This window comes from Oncorhynchus kisutch, linkage group LG25 (assembly GCF_002021735.2).
Source record: "Oncorhynchus kisutch isolate 150728-3 linkage group LG25, Okis_V2, whole genome shotgun sequence".
Classification (NCBI taxonomy): Eukaryota; Metazoa; Chordata; class Actinopteri; order Salmoniformes; family Salmonidae; genus Oncorhynchus; species Oncorhynchus kisutch.
In genome coordinates, this window is record NC_034198.2 from 31,656,162 (window position 1) to 31,673,455 (window position 17,294).

The following is a 17,294-nucleotide window of genomic DNA, read 5'->3' on the forward strand; positions in this document are numbered from 1 at the left end:
AGTTCATTTTTCCAAAACCAAGTCTGAAACTCCTTCTAAAGACTGTTGACATCTAGTGGAACTTCAATCTGGGAGGATTTCGCCTCATAATAAACATGACAGCCATTGGAAACAGTGGTAGGCTGAAATTAGATTTTTTTGGGATGGTTTGTCCTCTGGGCTTCGCCTGCCATATCAGTTCTGTTATACTCAAAGACATTATTTTAACAGTTTTAGAAACTTTTGAGCGTTTTCTATCCAAGTCTACCAATACATGTCCTAGCTTCTGGGCCTGAGTAACAGGCAGTTTACTTTGTGAACGCTTTCCATCCGGACGTCAAAATACTGCCCCCTACCCCAAAGAGGTTAAGAACACCCTCTGTGTCAGTTAGACAAGTAACTCTTTATCTACATTATAGCAGGGGGTGTAAGCCATAACACATTCGTGTTTCCAGCAGCAGACTATGATCAATATTGTCAAAAGCTGCACAGAAGTCTAACAAGACAGCCCCCACAATAATTTTATCATCAATTTCTCTCAGCCAATCATCAGTCATTTGTGTAAGTGCTGTGATTGTTGAATGTCCTTCCCTATAAGCATGCTGACATTCTGTTGTCAATTTGTTTACTGTGAAATAGCATTGCATCTGGTCAAACACCATTTTTTCCGGAAGTTTACTAAGGGTTGGTAACAGGCTGATTGGACGACTATTTGAGCCAGTAAAGGGGGCTTTACTATTCTTGGGTAGTGGAATGATTTTAGCTTCCCTCCAGGCCTGAGGGCACACGCTCTCTAGTAGGCTTAAATTGAAGATGTGGCAATATCGTCTGCTATTATCCTCAGTCATTTTCCATCCAGATTGTCAGACCCCGGTGGCTTGTCATTGGTGATAGACAACAATCACTTTCTTTCACCTCTTCCACACTGACTTTATGGAATTCAAATTTGGTCCGATATACTTGGATGTGTAGTGTCAGCGTTTGTTGCTGGCATGTCATCCCTAAGTTTTCTCATCTTGCCAATGAAAAAGTAATTAAAAGTAGTTTGCAATATCAGTGGGCTTTGTGATGAATGAGCCATCTGATTCAATGAATGAAGGAGCCGAGTTGGCTTTTTCCCCCCGAAATTTTATTTAAGGTGCCCCGAAATCTTTTTACTATCATTCTTTATATAATTTAACTTTGTTTCATAGTGTAGATTATTTTTCTCTTTCTTTAGTTTAGTCACATGATTTCTTAATTTGCAGTACGTTTGCCAATCAGATGGGACTTAATTTCCATCCCTTTTTCCTCATCCCTCTCAACCATACAATTTTTCAATTCCTCATCAATCCAAAGGGATTTAACAGTTTTTGCAGTCATGTTCTTTATGTGTGTGTGCTTATTAGTAACTGGAATAAGTAGTTTCATAAATGCGTCAAGTGCAGCGTCTGGTTGCTCCTCATTACACACCACAGACCAGCAGCATCTGGTTGCTCCTCATTACACACCACAGACCAGCAGCGTCTGGTTGCTCCTCATTACACACCATAGACCAGCAGCGTCTGGTTGCTCCTCATTACACACCACAGACCAGCAGCGTCTGGTTGCTCCTCATTACACACCATAGACCAGCAGCGTCTGGTTGCTCCTCATTACACACCACAGACCAGCAGCGTCTGGTTGCTCCTCATTACACACCACAGACCAGCAGCGTCTGGTTGCTCCTCATTACACACCACAGACCAGCAAATATTCTTTACATCATCAACATATGAATCACTACAAAAACTTATTGTATGAGCTGTTATACACTATATTAGGCCCAGCCTTTGGAACTTTGGATTTCCTAGATATGGCTATTATATTGTGATCACTACATCCTATGGATTTGGATACTGCTTTAAAACAAATATCTGCAGTATATATCTGTTAGTAAAGATGTGGCCAATACATGTTGATGATTTAATTCCTGTGCTGTTTGTAACTACCCTGGTAGGTTGACTGACAACTTGATCCAGGTTGCAGGCACTGGTTACAGTTTGAAGTTTTTTCCTGAGTGGGCAGCTTGATGATAGCCAGTCAATATTTAAATCACCCAGAAAATATACTTCTCTGTTGATATCACATACATTATCAAGCATTTCACACATATTATCCAGATACTGACTGTTAGCACTTGGTGGTCTATAGCAGGTTCCCACAAGAATGGGCTTTAGGTGAGGCAGAGGAACCTGTAGCCATATTACTTCAACAGTATTTAACATTAGATCGTCTCTAAGCTTTACAGGAATGTGGTTCTGAACATAGATGGCAACACAGCCTCCGTTGGCATTTCTGTCTTTTTGGTAGATGTTATAACCATTTATTGCTACCACTGTATCATCAAAGGATTTATCTAAGTGAGTTTCAGATAAAGTCAGAAATGAATGTCATCTGTTACAAGCAAGTTATTGACTTCATGGACCTTGTTTCTTAGGCTACATATGTTAATATGGGCTATTTTTTAGCACTTTTCTGTGTTGCTTGATTGTTTTAATGCTTTACTGGGAAGCTTATCAGATTCAGACTCACTCATGTTATTTACATTGGAGCTGATAGTGCAGGGTGAGCTGCATAAAGTGCTCTTCCTACTATTGCACACCGCCTCAGTGCTAACAGTGTAACTCTGGTTTATAGGCTCATGATTGCTGCTTACAATAGCTGTAGGATAAACATATGTATTCGGTGCAATTAGGGGTACATAAATTAAATTACTTACATTGTGTTTGCCAATGCCCCTAAGATCATGTACATTTGATGCAGCATTATGACGACTTATTGTCACAATGGTAGGGATAAACTGAGCTGGTCTAGGATCATTTACCAGTCATTGTTTCAACACGACCTTGAAATGTGTGGACAGAGTCCAGGAGCCAAGATGACTTGGATGGACTCAGTCATTCCTGTAGAGTATCTTCTGTTTCCAGAAGGTGTCAAAGTTATCAATAAAAGTGACTCCTCTTGACAGTTTAAAACTTTCTGAGAAGTAGCCATTATTTACTATTTTACACCTGAGGTTACTATACATAACTTTAAACCCTTGTATAAGAGATTCTCCAAAATGGAAATATTCCAGGCATTTATATATAGAGGTGTCACTACAGACCCTCATTCGTTCCGAGGCTGTGTCACAACCGACCGTGACTGGGAGTCCCGTAGGGCGGCGCACAATTGGCCCAGCGTCATCCAGGTTAAGGGAGGGTTTGGCCGGGGGGTAGGCCGTCATTGTAAATAATACTTTGTTCTTAAACTGACGTGCCTAGTGAAAGAAAGGTTCATCCCACTGAGATTCTCTGCCTCTAACCCTATTACAGGGTCTGAGTCACAGGCTTACTGGTGCTCTTCCATGCCGTCCCTAGGAGGGGTGTGTCACTTGAGTGGCGCCAACCCTTCCTGTCGGGGTTGGCGCCACCCCTTGGGTTGTGCCGTGGCGGAGATCTTTGTGGGCTATACTCTGCCTTGTCTCAGGATGGTAAGTTGGTGGTTGAAGATATTCTTCTAGTGGTGTGGGCGCTGTGCTTTGGCAAAGTGGGTGGGGTTATATCCTACCTGTTTGGCCCTGTCCGGGGGTATCATCGAATGGGGCCACAGTGTCTCCTGACCCCTCCTGTCTCAGCCTCCAGTATTTATGCTGCAGTAGTTTATGTGTCGGGGGGCTAGGGTCAGTCTGTTATATCTGGAGTACATCTCCTGTCTTATCCGGTGTCCTGTGTGAATTTAAGTATGCTCTCTCTAATTCTCTTTCTTTCTTTCTTTCTTTCTCTCTCTCTCTCTCTCGGAGAACCTGAGCCCTAGGACCATGCCTCAGGACTACCTGGCATGATGACTCCTTGCTGTCCCCAGTCCACCTGGCCGTGCTGCTGCTCCAGTTTCAAGTGTTCTGCCTGCGGCCATGGAACCCTGACCTGTTCACCGGATGTACTACCTGTCCCAGACCTGCTGTTTTCAACTCCCTAGAGACAGCAGGAGCGGTAGAGATTCTCTTAATGATCGGCTAGGAAAAGCCAACTGACATTGACTCCTGAGGTGCTGACTTGTTGCACCCTTGACAACTACTGTGATTATTATTATTTGACCATGCTGGTCATTTATGAACATTGGAACATCTTGGCCATGGTCTGTTATAATCTCCACCCGGCACAGCCAGAAGAGGACTGGCCACCCCACATAGCCTGGTCCCTCTCTAAGTTTCTTCCTAGGTTTTGGCCTTTCTAGGGAGTTTTTCCTAGTCACTGTGATTCTACATCTGCATTGCTTTCTGTTTGGGGTTTTAGGCTGGGTTTCTTTACAGCACTTTGAAATATCAGTTGATGTAAAAAGGGCTATATAAATACATTTGATTTTAATATATCAATTCCAGTCATACTTTATCAGAAGCCTTTCAAAGTCAGCTTTGAATAGCAGGTTTTCATAGTGTCCTATTGTTTCCACTACTTGTCTTATATTATCTTCAATGCGTCTTCCATGTAAAAAAAAACCTGTCTGATTAGGATGAATAATATCCGACAATACCCTTTCAATTCTAGACGCTAGGCACTTTGCTAGTATTTTGCATCACAACACTGAAGTGTAAGGGGCCTCCAATTTTTTTAATGGACTGGATCTTTATATTTACCACTTGGGTCCTGTTTCAGTAATAATGAAATCAGACTTTCTTGTTGAGTATCTGTTAATCTACCATTTTTATAGGAGTGGTTAAAACATGCTAATAACAGTCCTCTGAGTACATCACAAAAGGTTTGGTATACCTCCACTGGTCTGCCATCCAGCCCTGGAGTTTTCCCGGACTTAAAGTCTTTAATTGCATCAAGAAGTTCCTCCTCTGTAATTTGTCCTTCACATGAGTCTTTCTGTACAGCTGTTCATTTAACAGTATTAATAGGAAACAAATCCTTACAATTAACTTTGGTTAGTGGAGATGGAGGAGACCTAAATTAAATCATATGCTTAAAGTACTTTGCTTCCTCTTTCAAAATATATTTTGGTGAATTATGGGTAACTCCGTCATTTGTTACACGTTTCAGTACATTTTCTTTGGTAGCATTTCTATGTTGAAGATTTTCCCCCCATATTCCATCCAGTTTCCTTTATTTTTAAAATCATATATCACTCTTTGTCTTTCTTGAATAAGTTCCTCCATTTATTTTACCTCTAACGTATTCTGTGCCTCTATGGTTCCGTTTTTATTGCTATCTATCTGTACTGTTAGTCCCTCTATTTCCTTTCTTAAAATGGATTCTCTTGACTTGAATTGCTTCTGCTTTAAAGATGAGGCTTGAATTGCATGGGCTCTAAAGGCACATTTAAATGTCCCATACAAGAATGGGATCTGCTGTACCTACTGTATGTTATGTTGGAATAAGTCAGTTATAAATACTTCTGTCGTTGTTAAAAACAAGTTGTCATCCAGTAGGCTTTGATTACGTTTCCAATATCCTCGCCCATGTGGAAATTCCGTAAGAGTAAAGTATATGCCAATTATGTGATGGTCCGATCACATTCTGTCCCCTATCAACACTTATTCATTTTTTTAAACTTTTGGTGCCAGCGAGAATTACATAAGAAAGTATTCAAGACGACTAGCTTGATTGAGCCTCCACCATGTATATCTCACTAGATCAGGATATTGAAGCCTCCACCATGTATATCTCACTAGGTCAGGATATTTAAGCCTCCACCATGTATATCTCACTAGATCAGGATATTGAAGCCTCCACCATGTATATCTCACTAGGTCAGGATATTGAAGCCTCCACCATGTATATCTCACTAGGTCAGGATATTGAAGCCTCCACCATGTATATCTCACTAGGTCAGGATATTGAAGCCTCCACCATGTATATCTCACTAGGTCAGGATATTTAAGCCTCCACCATGTATATCTCACTAGGTCAGGATATTGAAGCCTCCACCATGTATATCTCACTAGGTCAGGATATTTAAGCCTCCACCATGTATATCTCACTAGGTCAGGATATTTAAGCCTCCACCATGTATATCTCACTAGGTCAGGATATTTAAGCCTCCACCATGTATATCTCACTAGGTCAGGATATTTAAGCCTCCACCATGTATATCTCACTAGGTCAGGATATTTAAGCCTCCACCATGTATATCTCACTAGGTCAGGATATTTAAGCCTCCACCATGTATATCTCACTAGGTCAGGATATTTAAGCCTCCACCATGTATATCTCACTAGGTCAGGATATTTAAGCCTCCACCATGTATATCTCACTAGGTCAGGATATTGAAGCCTCCACCATGTATATCTCACTAGGTCAGGATATTTAAGCCTCCACCATGTATATCTCACTAGGTCAGGATATTTAAGCCTCCACCATGTATATCTCACTAGGTCAGGATATTTAAGCCTCCACCATGTATATCTCACTAGGTCAGGATATTTAAGCCTCCACCATGTATATCTCACTAGGTCAGGATATTTAAGCCTCCACCATGTATATCTCACTAGGTCAGGATATTTAAGCCTCCACCATGTATATCTCACTAGGTCAGGATATTTAAGCCTCCACCATGTATATCTCACTAGGTCAGGATATTTATATAAAACCATATTTTAATCTCCCACCATAATAATAGAGTCTGGTATTGCTTGTAGGCTTGATAAAATATTATATATATTTTCAAAGAAGCGTGGATCATCATTATTTGGACTGTATGGATTAATGATCCAAATATGTTTATGGTCCAATATCATATTTAAAACAGCTCTGGTGTTGCTAGTGCAATGCTCTTATGAACTGAGCTACATACAGGACCGCTTAAACATGTACAGTGCCTTCGAGAAGTATTCAGACCACTTGGCATTTTCCACATTTAGTTATGTTACATCCTTATTCTAAAATCTAAGATTACATTTGAAAAAATCCTCATCACACTACACACAATACCCCAAAACGACAAAGCGAAAAATTCTCTGCCAAGCATCATGTCTAGAGGAAATCTGGTACCATCCATACGGTGAAGCATGGTGGTGGCGGCATCATGCTGTGTTTTTTTTCAGTGGTAGGAACTGGGAGACTAGTCAGGATTGAGGGAAAGATGAACGGAGAAAAGTACAGAGAGATCCTTGATGAAAACCTGCTCCAGAGCGCTCAGGACCTCAGACAGGGGCGAAGGTTTACCTTCCAACAGAACAACGACCATAAGCACACAGCCAAGACAATGCAGGTGTGGCTTCAGGACAAGTCTCTGAATGTCCTTGAGTGGCCCAGCCAGAAGCCTGACTTGAACCCGATCTAACATCTCTGGAGAGACCTGAAAATAGCTGTGCAGTAACACTCCCCATCCAACCTGACAGAGCTTGAGAGGATCTGCAGAGAAGAATAGGAGAAACTCCCCAAGTACAGGTGTGCCAAGTTTGTAGCGTCATACCCAAGAAGACTTGAGGCTGTAATCGCTGCCAAAGGTGCTTCAACAAAGTACTGAGTAAAGGGTCTGAATACTTATGTAAACGGGATATTTCAGTTTTTTATTTATAATAAATTTGCAACAATTTCTAAAAACCTGTTTGCTTTGTCATTATGGGATATTGTGTGTAGATTAATGAGGGAAAAAACGATTTAATCAATTTTAGAATAAGGCTATAGCTTGACAAAACGTGGAATTAGTCAAGGGGTCTGAATACTTTCTGAAGGCGATGTATATTCTACATTGAGAATATATAATTATGTTGTGTTTTTGTGGTTAAATCAATGTACTCCTTTTATTTCATAGTCACATTTTTGATCAATGTGTGGTGAAAGATGTCTAGAAACAAAATGAATGCACAATGAAAGGTTTTGAAGGTAAGACTGGCTGCGTTAAGTGTTGCCAGTTTGGATTTTTGTGCTAAGAGTTTTTAAAATTCACCACATAATTGTGAAAATGGTACCAAAGCGATTAAAAAAAACTGTAAGATGAATACAAGTCGCTCTGGATAAGAGGGTCTGCTAAATGACTCAAATGTAAATGTAAAAATGTGTCCATAGGATGTGTGGACAGAGGTTCCCAGTCTTTGGCCTGCTGCTGCTGTGTTTCTGTATCAATAAAACATCTGTCTGGTCTGGACAGCCATGTTGGAACAAAATCGAAAGGTTGACTTGAGTTCATCTGGCCACAGGCATGTAGGACAGTTTATAGCAATGGTTGCACTCAAACACGGTTGTTATGAATCACACACACACACACACACACACACACACACACACACACACACACACACACACACACACACACACACACACACACACACACACACACACACACAACGCACACACACACACACACACACACACACACACACACACACACACACACACACACACACACACACACACACACACACACAAGGTAAACATCTTGCTGAGAAAATGCTTGTGTTGCTCCATTACTATGACAGCTTATTTACTTTAAGTCATGACGTCCCATTCTTAAGTATTTAACTCTGTAAATAAATACCGAACTGGAAGAGAAGCACGCAGTGCTCTCTCTCTCTCTCTCTCTCTGTAAATTTCAATACAGCAACGATGAGGCATTAACATCATTGTTCATTGTTTAAAATTGATCAGGTTGAATCATGAGCTGTTTGGAGCGAAAGGATGAATTGAAGACCATGGTTATAGGTCAAATATAATATCATTCATAGAGACGTACAGTCAAAGGATGGACGTAGAAACGCAGACATGATCCTACCACTTCCTCCTATTGTTACAGCAGTGCATAGCTACACTGATCTCAGGTCTGGTCAGTCAGAGTCAGCTAAACTAAACACTACATCAATCAATTACTGTAGAAGTAAATTTAGTAGGAATCCACACCTACTACTTTCCCACTTGTGGAGGTCAGGGCTAGTGTGACCGACTGGGTTCAAATCCAGGTTTCCTGCGTTCCACAAGACTATGTTCACTTGGGGACCTGAAGCCTAGGCAATAGTTCAGGTAAAAAACATTTTTACGAAGGGTATTTGTTGGAGAGGGAGAAAAAGAGAGACAGTTATAGAAGTAGTGAGGGAGAGAAAGAGAGGCTTGCAGGCCAACATTACTGTATGCTACATTGAATATCCCTCTCAAAGCCATCCCAACCTTTCAAAAGTATTACAACATACATGTAAACATCCTATGTAAACCATTGTCACCTAATGTGGTTTGAAGCTATTGCAACAATGTGGTAAGTTTGTCAGAGTCACTTCCATATATTATAATATACAAGCATCCCCTGGTCTATATTTGCATTGCAAATCATGTTAAATGGTGTGTTGTAAATGCGTGAGGTGATGTCTGGGATTTCTCAGGTGTGACGGAATGTGTAGACAACTAGGTTTGCATACCTTTGATCAATGGGCCCTGGAAGGGAAGACACGTCTAGCTACTGCATGGATGCAACATCCGTCACTGAACACACACACACACCCACACACACTGAGGCATGTCTGGCTACTGCATGGATGCACCATTATTCAGGATCGCTGCATACAAGGGAGGTCCCTGTGTCTCTGTTGTTGGTGTGTCTGATCCCTTGTTGCAGAATTGATGACACTGTCTCAGGAAAACAAACAGTGCGGGAAGCTGAAAGACAGTCACTCAACACAGATCACTGACCCACAGACACACAGGGCAACACAACATGTGAGCCACGCCAAAAGGTCCCCGCTAGAATTCAGCAGTGTGTGTGTGTGTATTCTCGTGGTTGTGTTCTATACCTCCCGTGGAATGTGGTTGTGGCTGTGTGTGTTTGGGCACACGTTTGTGTGTGTGAGTGTTTGGGCACACGTTTGTGTGTGTGAGTGTTTGGGCACACGTTTGTGTGTGTGAGTGTTTGGGCACACGTTTGTGTGTGTGAGTGTTTGGGCACACGTTTGTGTGTGTGAGTGTTTGGTATCATTGTCTGACATCCGACACAGTCCCTGATAACCTGAAACCCAAATAAAATCACTCTATGAAACAAACAATATTTTCTTCATAATTCTTTCTCTAAATGTTATTGGACTGAGTAGAAACAAAAACTCACTCACTCACTCACTCACTCACTCACTCACTCACTCACTCACTCACTCACTCCCACCCACCCACTTCCACACCCACACGCCCACACCCGCACCCGCCCACGCCCATGCCCACAAGCAGACACACACACACACCCAGTGACTGACAGGGGAGGGACTGACAGCCCAGACCTTGGCCCCCCCTTGTCTTCTCGGTCGTTTCCAGGCTCCTCTTGGCCCCAGGCCTGAAGCCTGCTCTGCTCAGGGAGCTCAAATCCCATAATTGCTGGCCTGACAGTGACAGGTAACACACACACTGATACCTGGTCTCGGAAATAATGAAAACATCTATTGTCTGAGGAGGGGGGGGGGGGGGGGGGGGTTCACCATGGCCTTCAAAAATCCAGACCCTCTTCTGGCAGGAAGGCCCACTGGGGTTACCCTGCACCTGGCCCGGGAAGTGAGGTGAAAACCATAGAAATCCCCAAACCTAGAAGCCTTTTTGGGTCAGATGTTGCCTTTCACTAGTGGCCCCAACCAAATGCAATCCAGTATGATAAGTAAGCTACAGTAAATGACCTTATACAGTAGCGTGAGTTGGTTAGTATGCCATCAGACCAGCCTTCCAGATACCAATAAGAAAAGTACTGTCAATAAAATGTTATTTTAAGTAACCCACTAACAACAGACACAGAGAGAGTATTGAAGCGTTGAAGCATGACACATGGTGTTTCTTCTACTGAGACCTGAGAAATGTTCCGTTCTAGTCCAGGAGACCCAAGGGATGACAGAGCAGAGTAAAGTGGCCTTCATTTATCAACCACTTCACCTCAGACAGACAGCTGAGGGAGAGAGTACACACACACACACACACACCCACACACCCACACATCCACACCCACACACCCACACACACACACCCACACATCCACACACACACACACACACACCCACACATCCACACACACACACACACACACACACCCACACATCCACACCCACACACACACACCCACACATCCACACACACACACACACACACCCACACATCCACACACACACACACACACACACACACACACACACACACACACACACACACACACACACACACACACACACACACACACACACACACACACACACACACACACACACACACACACACACACACACACACACACACACACAGCTCTGGAATCAACACGGTTTGGGTTGGATTCAAATCTGCATTGGCATGTTTGCATTCAAACAGAGTTGACACAGGGATTTTAAACCTGTCAATGGAGCCATGCTGGAAATGTGTCATCATTATTAAGGTGTACTACAGTAGTCTACCTGCACCTAAAGCTTATAGTTCAGTGAAGGTGGTACTTGGTGGAATGAGGAAGAAACAAAAAAAAACGTATTATGTTTCTCTGTTGAAGAAGTTGCCATAAACACTGATCTATGGTTAATGTTGTGTTCCTTGACCAGGGTATGATGTCCCTTGGACAACATATAGTAAGTACAAAGAGAGGCTGATCTGTGGCCCACGGCAGAAATCATGGTGGATCACGAATAACAAGCTTAGGGTGCTACCTTGTGGATAGATAGAGAAGTGATTTCAAAAGGTTGGGGTGTGTGACGTTACATTTTGACATAGCGTAGCAGAGGTCGTGTTCCCCTGCTCAGATCTCACAACGCCTAGACAGGAATTTTACGTATCAGTTTACCACATGATATGTTATAGCAATCTGGTGCGCAACAGCGTCGTCGATTACGTGGCACGCAACCACTGATTGATGCATGCAACGCCTGAGCAGAGGAATACGACACAAATATTTTTGATTAAAATGCGAATTAACAAGTTCATTCGGATGCCTGTTTGTGAAGTGAACACCTTTATCTACAGTGGATGTTATGAGGCGTTGTATTTCCCTGCAAAAATGTAGAAACCTCTTAGAAATAAATGTTATTACATAACTATGCAATAACATTGTAGTTATTTCCTAGAGGTTTGTACATTGAAGGGAATCGATTAAACTGCCCCGGGTTGAACTAGTTTATGGCCCGTCATGTGACCAGGCGATGCCAGCATCAAGGCATTTTTGTCAGAAAGTAAATGACTTTTACATATGAAAACACAGAATCCTATTAATTACGTTGCTTTTAATTGGCCAGAACTGGGTACCTTGCTCACGGTTCCAAATCAAACGCAATCAACGCTAACACGGTCACTGGGTCATGCCCGGGGTATTCATCGAATACACTCTTTTTTGAAGGAAAAAACCAAAACATCGTTAAACCCGTTTATTCATATTCAGCGACCGAGATTTGCACATGAACGCGTCAATCTCCAATAATGTTTAGTCATTGGCACAAACTGTCAATCACGTCAAATTATTTTCCCCTTTTCAATCGTCGCTAAGATTGGCTGATTTTTTAATCAAGCTGGTTGCTTTCAATTTCTATTGGTCAAATCTCTCACACCCATTTTCCACTGACCAAATCCATCCAAGTTTTAGGTGAAATTATTTTCCTACTTCTTCCATTAGACTGAACAGCGGTTTGTCTCCGGTTGTTTTTCCGTTTTAGCTAACAATTCCGCTTCGGTAATATTCATCATCATGTCATTATTCGGTGAGGTTCCCCAAGCCACCCCAGTGGCGGTCTTCAAACTGTCGAATGATTTCAAAGACGACCCGAACCCCATGAAGGTGAACCTCGGTGTTGGAGGTAAGAAATGTGATAATATGACCAGTCCCCTCTTTCTAATGTCCTTAATTTTGTCACTAGAGTCAAATACTTTGTGTTGAAAGAACTTCACGTGGCGGTCTTCAATAACTACAATGTTATTGCATACTTTTAGACAACCGAAATTAATAATGAATGTATGTGTGTTATATTAAAACATCGAGTAGGGAGTCAAATGTAGGCAGTACACATTTCAGAACAACTACTAGTCGAATAAGACTTGGGAGAGATGACGAATTTTGGCAAAGAGTTTTATTTATAGACTAATACACTTCAAACAAATATCCAAACCGAAAACTGCAGACATTACTATTGCCTCCCCCGCGATCAACCGCCATAATAACATTTGATTTATTTCACCTTTATTTAACCAGGTAGGCAAGTTGAGGACAAGTTCTCATTTACAATTGCGACCTGGCCAAGATAAAGCAAAGCAGTTCGACACAAACAACAACACAGAGTTACACGTGGAGTAAAACAAACATACACTTATTTTTCTACTGTATTATTGACTGTATATACAATGTGAGCAAATGAGGTGAGATAAGGGTGGTAAAGGCAAAAAAAAGGCCATGGTGGCAAAGTAAATACAATATAGCAAGTAAAACACGGGAATGGTAGATTTGCAGTGGAAGAATGTGGAAAGTATAAATAATGGGGTGCAAAGGAGCTAAATAAATAAATACAGTAGGGGAAGAGGTAGTTGTTTGGGCTAAATTATAGATGGTCTATGTACAGGTGCAGTAATCTGTGAGCTGTTCTGACAGCTGGTGCTTAAAGCTAGTGAGGGAGATAAGTGTTTCCAGTTTCAGAGATTTTTGTAGTTCGTTCCAGTCATTGGCAGCAGAGAACTGGAAGGAGAGGCGGCCAAAGGAGGAATTGGCTTTGGGGGTGACCAGAGAGATATACCTGCTGGAGTGCGTGCTACAGGTGGGTGCTGCTATGGTGACCAGTGAGCTACGATAAGGGGGGATTTTACCTAGCAGGGTCTTGTAGATGACCTGGAGCCTGTGGTTTTGGCGACGAGTATGAAGCGAGGGCCAGCCAATGAGAGCGTACAGGTCCCAGTGGTGGGTAGTGTATATGGGGCTTTGGTGACAAAACGGATGGCACTGTGATAGACTGCATCAAATTTATTGAGTAGGGTTTGGAGGCTATTTTTTTAAATGACATCGCCGAAGTTGAGGATGGGTAGGATCGTCAGTTTTACGAGGTTATGTTTGGCAACATGAGTGAAGGATGCTTTGTAGCGAAATAGGAAGCGTATTCTGGTGGGGGAAGATTTTCAGCACAACAGTTATCAAGTAAACAGATGCTAAACAGTAACTAGCCATCTAACGCTACTAGTTAACAGTTAGCTAGCTAATCCTGTCTGACTAACTATTAACTACAATATCCGAAAGACCTCCCGAGTTGTCTAGCGGTCTAAGACACTGCATCTCAGTGCTAGAGGCGTCACAACAGACGGGTTCGAAACCAGGCTGTATAATAACTGGCTGTGATTGGGAGTCCCATAGGGCGGCGCGCAATTGGCCCAGTGCCGTCCGGGTTTGGCCGGTGTAGGCCTTCATTGTAAATACAAATGTTTTTCTTAACTGACTTGCCTAGTTAAATAAAAGTAAATCAAATGTTGCTGTGGTGCTGCTCCCTGTTTGAAAAAATGTGACCGAATGCATCATCCCTCTTCCCTCCCTGTAACATGACTGGATTTGTTCTATGTGGTAAAACCTTTTCACCTATCCAATCAATCATGTTATCCAGATCAGTGATTAGGCTAGCACACTTCTTCAAAGGAGGGAGAAGGTAAGGAGGGAGAAGGTAGGACCATGCCCCAGGACTACCTGACATGATGACTCCTTGCTGTCCCCAGTCCATCTGACCGTGCTGCTGCTCCAGTTTCAACTGTTCTGCCTTATTATTATACAACCATGCTGGTCATTTATGAACATTTGAACATCTTGGCCATGTTCTGTTATAATCTCCACCCGGCACAGCCAGAAGAGGACTGGCCACCCCACATAGCCTGGTTTCTTCCTAGGTTTTGGCCTTTCCAGGGAGTTTTTCCTAGCCACTGTGCTTCTACACCTGCATTGCTTGCTGTTTGGGGTTTTAGGCTGGGTTTCTGTACAGCACTTTGAGATATCAGCTGATGTATGAAGGGCTATATAAATACATTTGATTTGATTTGGATGAACTCAGGCTGGACATGACATGCGTGATGTTCTTGCTTGCTCTGCTGATTGATTATGCAGAATCTACTGTCAAATTTCAATCACATTTATTTTATAAAGCCCTTTTTACATCAGCAGTAGTCACAAAGTACTTGAAACACCAAATGGCAACCAATGCAGATGTAGAAGCACAGTTGCTAGGAAAAACTCTCGAGACAGCTAGGATCCTAGGAAGAAACCTAGAGAAACCAGGCTCTTAGAGGTGGCTGGTCCTCATCTGGCTGTGCCAGTTGTAGATTATAAGAGTACATGGCCATTGAGGCCATGTCGTTCTTCAAGAAGTTCAAACGTCCATTGTTGACCAGCAGTGTCAAATAATAGTCCGTGGTTATAGAGGGTGCAACAGGTCAGCACCTCAGGAGTAAATGTCAGTTGACCTTTCATAGCTGAACATTCAGAGGTCGAAATATCAGGTCCAGGACAAGGTAGCACGTCCGGTGAACAAGTCAGGGTTCCATAGCTGCAGGCAGAACAGCAGAAACTGGATCAGCAGCATGACCAGGTAGACTGGGGATGGGGACAGCCGAAGTTCATCAGGCCAGGTAGTCCTGAGGCAGGGTCCTATCTCTCAGGTCCTCTGAGAAGGGGAGAAAGCGAGAGAGCGATTGCTCCCTCTAATTCTCCATACTTAAGATCACACAGGGACACCAGATAAGACAGGAGAATTACACTAGATAGGACAGACTGACCTGAGCCGCCTGGCACATAGACTATTGCAGCATAGATACTGGAGACTGAGACAGGAAGGGTCGGCACAGATAGCATAGCAAGGTCTATAACCTGTAGTTGGCAGTCATCCAAGGAAGTAGCTCTGTCACTGGCGTAGGAACAGACTGGAACAGGCCGGTAGTTGTTGATATAGATAAATGCGTCATGGTCATATCAGTATTAGTTGTAGCTAGATCAATGGACCGTGGTCATAGAGCAATTCACTCCCATTCACGCGCTCTACGCTGATCCTATGAGAACACTAGCCAGAATACACCCCAGTAGTGCACTTTGGGGTGGAACGGAGCCACTTCACACTTTGTGACTGTTCTTCTTTCTGGATGTTTGTGTGGAGTGCTGTTAATATATAACACTGCAGCGCAGAGGCCAAAAGGCTGAAGTTCTGGTGTGTGTGCTGTCTGTGACTGCTTACATGGCCTCTCAGGACTACAGGGTTAGTATTGCGCTACGCTAGAGAAATACCATGACGTATTTTACTAGGCAAGTCAGTTAAGAACAAATTCTTATTTTCATTGACTGCCTAGGAACAGTGGGTTAAGTACCTTGTTCAGGGGCAGAACGACAGATTGCACCTTGTCAGCTCGGCTTGATCTTACAACCTTTCGGTTACTAGTTATTTTAAGTAACCCACTAACAACAGACACAGAGAGAGTATTGAAGCGTTGAAGCATGACACATGGTGTTTCTTCTACTGAGACCTGAGAAATGTTCCGTTCTAGTCCAGGAGACCCAAGGGATGACAGAGCAGAGTAAAGTGGCCTTCATTTATCAACCACTTCACCTCAGACAGACAGCTGAGGGAGAGAGTACACACACACACACACACACCCACACACCCACACACCCACACCCACACACCCACACACACACACCCACACATCCACACACACACACACACACATCCACACACACACACACACACACCCACACATCCACACCCACACACACACACCCACACATCCACACACACACACACACACACCCACACACACACACACACACACACACACACATCCACACACACATCCACACACACATCCACACACACACACACACACACACACACACACACACACACACACACACACTGCTCTGGAATCAACACGGTTTGGGTTGGATTCAAATCTGCATTGGCATGTTTGCATTCAAACAGAGTTGACACAGGGATTTTAAACCTGTCAATGGAGCCATGCTGGAAATGTGTCATCATTATTAAGGTGTACTACAGTAGTCTACCTGCACCTAAAGCTTATAGTTCAGTGAAGGTGGTACTTGGTGGAATGAGGAAGAAACAAAAAAAAACGTATTATGTTTCTCTGTTGAAGAAGTTGCCATAAACACTGATCTATGGTTAATGTTGTGTTCCTTGACCAGGGTATGATGTCCCTTGGACAACATATAGTAAGTACAAAGAGAGGCTGATCTGTGGCCCACGGCAGAAATCATGGTGGATCACGAATAACAAGCTTAGGGTGCTACCTTGTGGATAGATAGAGAAGTGATTTCAAAAGGTTGGGGTGTGTGACGTTACATTTTGACATAGCGTAGCAGAGGTCGTGTTCCCCTGCTCAGATCTCACAACGCCTAGACAGGAATTTTACGTATCAGTTTAC